Source organism: Natator depressus, chromosome 18 (assembly GCF_965152275.1).
Source record: "Natator depressus isolate rNatDep1 chromosome 18, rNatDep2.hap1, whole genome shotgun sequence".
In the NCBI taxonomy this organism is placed as follows: domain Eukaryota; kingdom Metazoa; phylum Chordata; order Testudines; family Cheloniidae; genus Natator; species Natator depressus.
Window position 1 is genome coordinate 10,454,864 of NC_134251.1, and position 12,637 is coordinate 10,467,500.

General features: G+C 38.4%; 1 protein-coding gene across 6 annotated transcripts in view; it reads right to left on the reverse strand.

Annotated features, from left to right (window-relative positions):
- The window catches only part of PRDM2 (PR/SET domain 2), a 118,389-nt gene that overhangs the window by 86,791 nt on the left and 18,961 nt on the right, over positions 1 to 12,637 (reverse strand). Inside the window, exon 3 of one of the 6 annotated variants that reach the window (XM_074933951.1) lies at positions 2,040 to 2,082. The exons of the other annotated variants lie outside the window; for them this stretch is intronic. The gene's annotated coding sequence lies outside the window, so the exon portion shown is untranslated. The remainder of the gene's footprint in view (positions 1 to 2,039; positions 2,083 to 12,637) is intronic. 6 annotated transcript variants of the gene reach the window in all.

Sequence of the window (12,637 nt, forward strand, 5' to 3'; positions counted from 1 at the left end):
TCTATGATCACTACTTGGCAAGCAAACGTAATTTAGGTTTGTTTATATCCCACAGGCCATTTGCCACTTACTTCAGCCTTGTGTTCTATTTAAAATTCAGAATTTCCATCTCAGAAATATTTAATCTCATATGTGCCCGAACTTGGTATACGTGTCAATGTTGGTGTGGGTTACCTGATCGCTATTAATAGCAGCTATATTAGTCATATTAAAGGCAGAAAGTGGAACAAAAACAAAGGGTTGCGCTCTTTCTATGCCTTTGAAAAAATGTATTTTATATTTCTTCCATTATTCAATTTATCTAAATCAACTCGTTTTTCATTGTAGTTCAGCTAATGTTTTGAGAACTGTGCAAATTTATATATCAATCAGGTAAAACTGGTCTACTGAGCAGAATTATAAATCAATCTTAAACAAGAACATTACACAAGCATTCCACACATTAGAAACAAAATGTTCAAAGTAGGATCTGAAATCCATAGTTAGGCACAGGTGCACACAAGTTTGAATATCTGGTCAAGATTCCTGAGTCCAGCTATTTATACAGCCCCTCTGAGTACCTCTTTTCCTCTGAAGGAAAGCAATATAAGAAGGTAACAACTGAAGTCTAGAGCAGAACTGGGACTGAACCCATACCTCCTAAGTCACAGTCCATTGTTTTAGCCACAAGACCATCCTTCCTCCTTAAAACGTTTTCCCAAAAAGTTTAGTTTTCAGCATTCTTAAGAACTTTCAGTTCAGTATAACATTCCCTTCTCAATTCACAGTGGCTCAGTCAAATTGTTATGAAGAGATCTCAGAACTGTAGATAACTTTGCATATCCTGCATGTTGCAATGTGTAGGCATAAGCAGGCAAAGTCATGTTTGCTATGGCTAGACACAGTTCTTAATTCCCCCCACTTTTTAAAGTTGTGGACACTTAAAAGTGGTGTATAAAAGCCCCAATCCTGCAACTGCCTTTAATGGGACTCTGTACAAGCACAGGAGTCCACCTGCACTCCATCAACTGCAGGATCAGAGCATGATGAATACATTTGTAAAAAGAGTCTTCATATACCGATGTTTATATTGAGAGTTTTACTGCCTGTAGACTATCATCATTATGAAATTTCAAATTTCAACAACTTCCTGTTGAGGTGCTAGAGTTGTTCTAAGTCTGCGAAACAATTTTTTAATTTAAAAAGTGTAGTTTTTTTCCACACTCTGCAAACTGGACAATGGCTGCACAACTTTTGCTCTAGATTAAAAAAAAATCCCAAGCAAATATCATCCCAGAGGTAATATTCTGAGAAAGTTTTAAATCACTGAAAGAGCTTAGAGAGAAAATGCATACATAACTTTATTTATAGGAAGTGCTCCAAATGATGCAGTCAGAACTTAACTAATTTAAAAATTAGCAGTAAGAAAAGGAAGCTTTTTAAATTTTAGGATTTTTTTTCAAAAGTGTTAAATTGTAAGAGAAGCCAGTGTCACAGCTGTTAGCCAAGACATATATAAACAGAAAGATTCATGCCCCAAGTCAGAGAATAAAATGGTAGGTAACTGTTGACCCAGTGGCCTATCCTCCTTGACCGAGTACATGACAACAGACACCGAACAGGTTTTAAAAAGAAGAAATCGGGTTTTAGTAGCGAAGTGCATTTTTTAAATATTTGACCCTTGACCAAAGAAGCTAATTGAGTAAGGCAAGCAAGTGCATGTTGAGATTTACTCTTCAGGTGCAGCATGTTTTAAGTTTAATATGACTTTACTTGGTAGTTCAATATTTTTATTTTGAGCTTTGAATATTTGAAGAAAGTTGACAAAGGAGTCATGTTAGACTGTGAGCTCTTCAGGGAAGGCACTGTTTTCATCTGTACAAATGATACAGCACAACCCTGTAAGTCAGCAAAGGTAACTATGAAAGCTGGTCAGCTGCTGTGCTAAGTACATTAATTCAAATTAGTATCAGCAATACAGCCAGAACAGTTGTATATTATAAAGCCACACTGATGGAGAACGTATTTTACCTGTTAGGTACCCAAAAGACAATACAAACCTGAGAAAGCCACGGGACTGGTGGTATTGTGCCCACTTGGACTCTATATTAAAATAGATTCAGTCACCATTAAATTAACCATTTATTTACATTAACTATTCTCAAAGCACTGCTGAAACTTCTTAAGCTATCTTGTTTGCCTTAAAAAAAATGAAAGCTATGCTTATTAAGAAATGAAGAGCAGCTGATCATCTACTCCCTTAACTTATGTCTGCTGTTAATTTGATTCTTACAGCCTAGCACTGTGGTGATTTTTGAGAAAAATGAATCCAGATGAAATAAGTTTGTGGGGAATTAGGAACACATCTACTCAATTACGATCCACAATAAGTAGGGCCCTACCAAATTCACAGCCATGAAAAATGCGTCACGGACCTTGAAATCTGGTCTCTCCCCCATGAAATCTGGTCTTTTGAGTGCTTTTACCCTATACTATACAGATATAATGGGGGAGACCAGCATTTCTCAAATTGCGGGTCCTGACCCAAAAGGGAGTTGCCGGGGGGGGGGGGGTCGGGTCGCAGGGTTATTTGTGGGGGTCGGGGGGGTGTCACGGTATTGCCACCCTTACTTCTGTACTTCAAAGCTGGGTGGCTGGAGAGCAGCAGCTTTTGGCCAGGTGCCCAGCTCTGAAGGCAGCACCCAGCCAGCAGCAGCACAGAAGTAAGAGTGGCAATACCATACTATGCCACGCTTACTTCTATGCTGCTGCCTTCAGAGCTGGGTGGCCGCAGAGTGGCAGCTGCTGACTGAGGGCCCAGCTCTGCAGGGGGGGAACATAGAAGTAAGGTGGCAATACCATACCATACCATACCATCTTTACTTTTGTGCTGCTGCTGGCATCGGTTCCGCCTTCAGAGCTGGGCTCCTGGCTAGCAGCCACCAGCTGCCCAGCTCTGAAGGCAGCGCTACCACAGAAGTAAGGGTACAGAATAATCTTGTGAACCCCCACCCCTCCCCACCCAAACTCCTTTTTGGATCAGGACTGCTACAATGACAACACTGTGAAATTTCAGATTTAAATAGCTGAATCATGAAATTTATGATTTTTAAAATTCTATGACTGTGAAATTGAACAAAATGGACCATGAATTCAGTAGGGCCGTAACAATAAGCTGGCTTCAGCTGAGGTTAGTAAAACTAATTTTCCTCAACAGGAGAGTAGTTTTACAAAGGATTGCTGGATCTGCCTCAAATGTCTGGCCTGTAATTCACCTATCTTCATCATAAATTGACAGTGTAAGTGAAAAACATGGCTAAAGAAAATATATCCTATTTTACTTTTGTTTACAGATTTACAAATAGCTTTTCATAACTGAGACTTATGTTTAGGATATAATGAGTCAAAAGATACCAAGAGATGGTAATGATATTGTGTTGAAGAATGTGTCACAAGTTGGCTGGGCTATGCTATCTACTGGATAAATATTTACTATTTGTATTGTGGTAATAGCCACACAATGTGGTAAGTACTTTCCCACCACACGTTCCTCTGGTCCGAAAGAGCTTAAAAATAAAAAAGGACAGGACATAAGAAAAGAGACAGGAAAAGAGATGCAACATGCAAGTAGAGCGATTAGAGTGATGATTAGCCTGCTTATTTATTATTTCTATTACAGTAGCATCCAGAAACCCCAAATAAGAAAACCCCCCACTATGGTATATGCAGATTTTTTAAGGGACATTATGTTGAAATCTATTCAATTTAAAACAAAAAAAACCAAAGAAGTCGTTTCAGGTACCACACCATACCCTGAATCTCCCTGTCAATTTTTGCAATCATATTTCTTAATTTTATAAGTTTTTCTTCTCGTCTGTTGTGTGGAAAACAAACGCACACAGCAGGAAGTCATTTATACACGACAAACAGGGAAACTGACTACAAAAGAAAGTGCTGTGAAGTGCACAGAGGAAATTGAAAAGTAGTGGAAAATGTTTCTCTTTCATTTATTGTAATCATTGGTGTTACTCCTATCAATACAGTAGAACCCGAGAATTATGAACACCTCGGAAATGGAGGTTGTTCGTAACTTGGAAATGTTTGTAACTCGGAACAAAACATTATGGTGGTTCTTTCAAAAGTTTACAACTGAACATTGACTTAATACAGCTTTGAAACTTTACCATGCAGAAGAAAAATGCTGCTTTCCCTTTATTTTTTTAGTAGCTTACGTTTAACACAGTACTGTACTGTATTTGATTTTCCCCCCCCTCCCCCCCCCCGGTCTCTGCTGCTGCCTGATTGCATACTTTCTGTTCCAAATGAGGTGTGTGGTTGATTGGTCAGTTTGTAACTCTGGTGTTTGTAACTCTGAGGTTCTACTGTAGTAACTAAAAAAATTCAGAATAAGGTGATTTTTTTAAGTTGATGGTGTCTCTTTAAGGACACTTCACAAAAGGCACTGCAGATTGCTTCTTTCTCCATATGCCTTTCCCTGCCAGACCATACCATTTTGCTCCAAGCATGATGTATGCTGCACAATTCAACTTGATAAAAGACATTGGGAAGGTTCACTTTGCATTCTGCAAAATACAATGACTTGGACCAGCAAAGCACCAAAATGAAAGGCAGGCTTTCATCCAAGAAATTTACAAAAGCCAAAACATATAGCACCCCCTGCAGGAGAGCAGGGGGGATTACTGGAACTATTCCTATCTACAACTAACCTTGTAGCTCCAAAAATTAGCATGAAAACAAATGAGTTTTAGTGCTTCTCAGTCACCTACTTTGCTACAAAAACATTATAAATTGCTGTTAGTTTAAATGTTACAAAATAATAATAATGTTTCTAATATTCTGAATTTGAATAATGAACATTCTGAAGTCAGAATTCTCCAATAGCCACATATAGATAATAAGTAAAAATAATAATTTGGTCAGAGTGTATTAAGGGGAAAAGTTAGGTTCTAAAAGGTTAATAAATTATTAGGTATTTTAATAAATGGCTAATCAATTATTTTAAATTGTTAAGGAGCCCAACAGGTTGCTTCTAATCAATTATAACATCTTCTGTTGTGCTCATTATTTGTACTACACGTCTGTAACATGCTTACAAATAGATTAATATGTTAACTCTATAAGCTATTTATGAATGTACCCACAATTTCAGAGTTACTGAGCATGCACAACTCCCACTGAAGTCATTGCTCTTTAAAAGAACTGCATCAGGTTGGAACTGAAGATGTTTAGGTAACTGAAAATCTTTAAATACCTACCTTTTGGCATCCAAGTTTGATAAATTCTGGCCATAGTTACTCATCCTAAGCCACAGTAAAAGACAGTAGCAAAGATGGAAATAACAAATCTAAATACCTAGAAAAGGTATCAAAATATCAACCAAAACCAGGGGACTGCACAACTGGCCTGGGTAACCGTGCTCTACTTTGTAATCCTCCTTGCTTCTACATAGGAGACAGAGCAGAGGGATGCTGAGAATGCTCATATGCATTCCCATACTCAAAAGGTTCTCCCAGTGCATGGCTTTTTTCTTAGCGATGAAAAGGTAAATGTTTGAGGGGAAAAAATTACAGGCACATTTGTTTATGCACCAAATTCAGGTGTGCGTCTTCAAGCCAAAACTGAACCCTCCTGCCCCCAATCTCCAGTGTCAACATCTTGTGAACCTAGGGCTCTTTCCAGAAACGACCAATCCTTAAGATATGGTCTGAGATTAAAAATAGTAAAACACTTCCCAGCACGAGGTACACAGTATAATCAATCAGTAGAAGCAGCGTTTTCAACAATTTTTGACATTATAACTGTGTAGCTCTGATACTAGCTATACCACACTGATCACTGTTACATGTACCGTATAAAAACTTAGCTATCTGTGATAGTTTTTCAAACAAAACAGTCAATATTGTGTACATTGTACATATCAATTACATTCAATAAATAAGGTGACCCAAATGAAAATTTAGGAAAAGCTTTGGGGTACACTGCTGTAAATCTTTTGAATCAACTATATAAAGAAGTGAGCTAAAAACTGAAATGTGTAAGACCATATTTTGACATTTAACTGTATTTTCATGTAGGACTGTAGAGTATATGGTATATGCAGTTCTCCTAGGTCCTCCTTTTTTACAAATTTAATCATTAACAGACTAAGTGAACATGATGAGCATTAATAAAATAAATGGTAGGCCTTGTCTGGGAAATAATCTTTAGTACCCCCTTTACCTAGGGAAGGTTACAATATTTTCTGAGCTGGGTTTTCAAGAGAAGGAAAGCTGCACTGATTTGAAAAGTCTAGGTCCTGTGATTTAATCAGCAACATTGACTATACTATACCCTTGAGAAGGCTACATTTCCTTTGGCCAGAAGTACTGACAGAGTAATGACAAGACAGCGAGAACTGCAAGCAAAAAAATATGGAAGATCTAGAATGTAAAGATAAGCAGACAACCTATGATTAGGTTCCTGCAAATGAAGACATGGTGTTAACAATTCAGTTGAAGCTAAGTATTCAACACAGTTCGATATCTACCACCTACGTAACCACTCCCTTTAGTGTGCTCTCAGAATGGGGTAATCTAGCCACTATTAACTATTGGTCCTGTCCTCAGAACATTTGTTTTTTCCCCATCACAGATTTGCTTTCTTAGAATTTTCCCCATCACTGGGATGTTTCTTTACAAATGTTTCATATCTGACTTAAGCAATGAGAAATGTATCCTTGTAATCAGATATTTTCGATATAAGTAATAGGCATTTGGAAAAAATATGCAATATTAAGATTCAAACACCAAAACATATAATAGTAAATAAGGCTAAGGTATACCATTTTCTATATATTTACTGTGATAGCTGTGTATTTAAACATTTGAGACTTGTGTGGCCAAGTGCTAAATAAACCCAGTAAAGTTTCAACATTGATCCAGCAGTTTAAAGAGTACACCCCAAAATGTCTACTGCCTAACAGGTACTAAAATAAAACTTCCACTGCTGTCAATCAACCCTAAGCATTAATGTATCAAAGAGAGGCCTGCACCATCAGGTTGTTTTAAACTTGTTTGAACTCATCAGCAGGAGTAACTAGATACTTTTTTCCAGTAGTTTAACACATTGGCTTTTTGCCATTGTTTTATTCCATACAAAAAATCGGAAAAAGAGAGGCTTGCCCTGCACCTTAGCGCACTTAAGTACTAAAATAAGTTAAAAATTCTCGTATTTGTTGTATCATGAACCTGTGTGTGTCTGTATGTATACTTATCCACACACGCAGCATAAGCAAGATCTGCTGAAATCAGACATGTTTACTAACACATTAATATGATTTGAGTTCCGAACATTTAAAATAAAAACACCAATCTCAGATTTGAAGTTTCATTTAAAAGGCAGAAATGTAAGAGTAAATATTTTAATGCATGTAAAGAGGGTCATTTTCTACTTTCTCTGTTCTTTGCAATGCCCTGTGAAACTATATAGTAACTGGTTTTTGAATGACTGTTCTGACCATATTTTAATGCTCCAACCAAGAAGAGGGTTGGAGGCTCAAGACCACAAAATATTTTTATCTAAATGTAGTAAGTAGTCTATATAAAAAATGCAGACTTTGGCTCATTAGCAATTTTAAAGGGAAAATTACCTACCTGTAAACGCAATTCTCTAAAGGAAGGTTCCACTATAAATCTGTACTCTTGGGGTCTCATGACCTTGAAAGCTGACTGGCTAGCACAGTGTAGTTTAACATCCTCTGACAGTGAGGCAGTCCACGCACATGCCTCATGCCCAGGCGGATGGATATATAAATATACATAGCACATCTCAGCTGTTAACTGCCAGTTCCTTTTCAACAGAACTTTTATAAGTATCAAAGGAATAAAAAACCCCCACCTAACTCATGGGGAGCTAGGAGGGAAAAATGTAGATGTACAGAGGAAATGACCTTCAGAGTACTCCTATTACAGGTAAATATAGCAATTTCTTTTTCTTCAAAGGTATGTATCCTTGACAGAGCCTCATACTCAGTGATTACAAAGCCAGGGGAATCTCTCTCCCAAACAGAGTATGTTACTCAGTGAAGCTGGAAAAGAATTACACAGGATTAGTCTAATATGTCCAGCCTACTATTACAGTTAAAAATATTAATTAGAAGAATGCCAGGTAAAACAAATACTCATCATCGTAACATGACACTGAAGAACCATTTCTTTAAAAATGATAAACATAGGTTGGCAGAATTTAGCTCTCAGCTAAACATTTGAAAAAATTTCAGGTCAGGATTACAGTAGTTAGCCACATCAGTCTTCAATAAATTTATTAATTAGTAAAAAAAAGTGGAAAATGTGTATTTTTTCCTGTTAGTGGTTACTGAATTATACATCCTTTTTGAAGCACTGCTGGATGTAGCAGCCCACGATGGCTACAATTATTTGAAGTTTCCACTGTTTGAAGACATGTTAAGAATTTCCTCCTCCTTCTTCCCCCCCTCCCCCATTTACGTACAAGTATAGCACAAATATGCACAGGATTTTGTAAATCCACTCACCTTCTCAGCAGAAGTGAGTTGGGAAGCTTTGCGCAGTAAGTGGGCAAGCTCTAACCAATGGTTTTTGCTTATTTTAGGCTTTTATTTAAAAATATTTTACTTTCTAGCCCTTATGTTTGTGATTTGCCGAATATGAAATGATACCGTGCCATTTCTTGAGTTCAGAAAGACCATTTCAGTGTCTCTGCCACTACTACAGCATTCCCAAACAGCAGCAGAGTGAAAATGACAACACTGTGGTCATACCAATTTTACTGCATTGTGCTTCAGTAAGCCTGGAACAGCTGCAAAGACACGTACACAGAGGAGGATGACCCAAAAATTGGAAACTATGGAAGATGTAGAATGGCAGGGATCCCCTGCTATGCATAGCAGCCAAGAGGTCAGGGGATGGGTAGAGACTACCATACTTCCTAACTCCAGCAGCCAGAAGTCCGTGGAGGAAGAGAAAAAGGTTACTTTCCTCTTTCAGCAGGCAGAGAAAGGCAGGAGTAATGGGGACGTTTTGTGACTTTCAGACACTTACTAGCCTTAAACAAATATAGAAGCAGAAGGCACCTGAGCTGACAGAGCATGGTGACTGGAATTCCAGCACTTTTTTCCCCGTTCCCAGTATCTGGGACAAATGGGATTGGGCTTCGCACCAGGGTATTGCACATGGACTTTATTAGTGACCCCTCATTTTATTTTTCATATTGGTCTCTGGCTAGTAGGTGTCTTCTAGAATACATGAAAGATCGTAATCAGAATTATGTAATTTTAAGGTCTGATTCTTCCCAGTATGTCAGGGCCAGAAGATGTTAGCAGACCAGGACATGTTCCCAGTACTGCTCATTTTAAAAATGTTAATCCCCATTTAACTATGTAATCTCTCATGACTCTTTTTTTAAAAATAAATAGTACAGAGTCAACTAGTTTGGACAAAATTGTATAGCATTTTACTAGATTATCCACTTAGGTCTGTCAGAAATTCTTCCCTAAATACTAGCACTACCCTTCAGCCTCAAAAACTTCAGAACAGTCCGAGCATGTAACAGAGCATGTAACCTGCATGTATCTGCAGGTATTAAAATACAAATCAGTACCTAAATTTACTTCTACTTACATAAATCAAAGAGATTAGCATCTAAAAGTGATTTAACATAGCAGTTTGAATTCCACCTCCACTGTACTAACGGAATTCACAAATCATTTGTTCAAGAGCATTGACAATGGCCCGGTTCATGACAGTAGATTTACACCTCCAAAACAAAACTCTTAATAAGTAACCAAATACACTATTCAATACACTAAACAATGGACCAAATGCTGTTCTCAGTTAAAATCAATGCAACCCCATTTATTTGCAACTTGAACGCAGTTGCATAAACATAATCCAGAAATACTATGGTTTCAGTCACTTCTCATAGACTTTGAAGAAACGCATTCCAATAACTTTTGCTATAAAAAAAATTAGTTTACCTCTGGGATATTTTATGGGGCTACTATATAAGCGCATGTGCTACAAGCAATGTTAACAGACATCTGGATAGAACCAGCCTGAAAGAGTAAAAGAGAAATCCTAAAACAGTGGGTATTGTTTTAACGTTTTCCTCGGAATCCGCCACTTGACTACTTCAAGAAAGCTAGCACTCACTGAATAACAGAATGACTAATCAGCTTCATTACTGCTTTTTACACTTGTTAATGTGAAGTCGCTGATAAATACTGAGCTGTTGGCATTCAAATTTACAGGGGGTAAAATGGTAGAAAAACAACACAAAAAAGCATTTGAAGGGGTGGAAGAGAATCCTATATAGACAGCAGACAGAAGACTGAAGTTAAAATAAAACGTTGAGCCCAACTACCTGTCCTTGACAGTACCTCTGAAGACATTTCTGAAGCAATATTATTATTAATCATGTTTATTATGTTAGTGCCTAAGGCCCAATCAAGAATGGGGCCCTGCTCTGCTAGGCACTCTACACAAAGAGAGAAGTAGACAGTCGCTGCCTTGAAGGGCTTATAATCTAAATAGGCAAGACAGACCTAAGGTGCGGGAAGGAGTATAACACACAATATGATGCCAGCAAATGTTAGTTCCACATTTTTTTTAAGGTAGGTGCTGTTAGGAGGTGACAAACCAAATGCAAAGTCAAGGAAGAGGGGCCATGGAAAAGAAAGGGTTGAGAGGGGCAGGGGAGAAAAAGGCAAGATGGACAGGGGTGCCCTGAAGCGGAGGTGAAGACACTACAAGCAATTGGGGGGCCGGGGGAGGAGGGTTTGGCGCAAACAGCCAGTTATAACAGAGCAGAGACAATCTAGTCAAAACTGTAGGAAGTTCTCAGACTGTCCAAAGGTACATGTTTTGGCTGCTGCAGCAGCGGCTCCTATTGGCAGTGATGTTAGTTTCTCTGTTTCTGAAAGGGTCTCTAAGAAGGGATATTAGTAACAAGTGAATGCACACAGCAGAACTCTGATTTGATATTTGATTTAAGAATATACGTCATTTGCTCACTTAAGCAATTTATACTCCCATCCTTTTTTTTAAAACGGCCACCTGTACAAATATCCCAGATAGCATGCAATGTCTTCTCCATACAATCTTAATGCAGTCTGAGATGCATGCATAAGAACAGCCATACTGGGTCAGACCAAAGGTATATCTTGTCTAGTATCCTGTCTTCTGACAGTGGCCAGTGCCAGGTGCCCCAGAGGGAATGAACAGATCAGGTAATCATCAAGTGATCCATCCCCTATCACCCATTTCCAGCTTCTGGCAAACAGAGGCTATCCCTGCCTATCCTGGTTAATAGCCGTTGATGGACCTATCCTCCATGAACTTATCTAGTTCTTTTTTAAATCCTGTTATAGTCTTGGCCTTCACAACATCCTCTAGCAAGGAGTTCCACAGATTGACTGTGCATTGTGTGAAAAAATACTTCCTTTGTTAGTTTTAAACCTGCTGCCTAGTAATTTCATTTGGTGACCCCTAGTTCTTGTGTTATGAGGAGTAAATAACACTTCCATATTTACTTTCTCCACACCAGTCATGATTTTACACACCTCTATCATATCCCCCATCATCTCTTTTCCAAGCTGAAAAGTCCCAGTCTTATTAATCTCTCCTCATATGGAAGCCGCTCCATACCCCTAATAGTTTTTGCTGCCCTTTTCTGAACCTCTTCCAATTCCAATACATCTTTTTTTGAGATGGGGCGAAGACATCTGCATGCAGTATTCAAAATGTGGGCACACCAGGGATTTATAGAGGCAATATGATATTTTCTGTTTTATTATCTATCCCTTTCTTAATGATTCCCAACATTCTCTCTGCTTTTTGAACTACTGCTGCACACTGAGTGGATATTTTCAGAGAATTATCCACAATGACTCCAAGACCTCGTTCTTGATAAGTAACAGCTAATTTAGACCCCATCATTTTATATGTAGAGTTGGGATTATGCTTTTCAATGTGCATTACTTTGCATTTATCAACATTGAATTTCATCTGCCATTTTGTTGCCCAGTCACCCAGTTTTGCGAGATTCCTTTGTAGCTTTTCGCAGTCTGCTTGGTTAGTATCCTCCGCTAGGTTAATATCCTCAGCTAGATCCAGGTTTGTTGTTGAAATAAGTTATTCACCTAAACTACTTCATTACAACATCTTCTATGTCTACCTCAAAAATGTTATGGAGCGATCCCGGAAACAAATGTCTGTGACCAGGGACCCTTGACGCCAACTGGCAGAGTGCACAAGGGGTGTATAGTGTTGTACAGGGAGCCCCGGATCAGATATCTGCATAACAGTTCAACAAAGAGTGGCATGTGAGGTCTCTACCAATAATCATTACAAAAATGTATGTACGAATAATATGTAAGGAGTTATGTATCTATATTGAAAAGTATGTTCTTATGGTCTTAGAGTTAAGGCAGATTACCAGAAGGTGACATAATTCGGAGAGGATCCTTGCAGACAGGAGATAACCGACACCTATCTCCTTGTCTGGCTATTTGTGTATTGTATGCCTCACACTGATGCCTGTTTATTTGCATATTGGGCCAGATGCAAATTAAGGGAGTGGAAAATCTACAGGAAGACACAGACAGCAGGTGGGTGGGAGAATG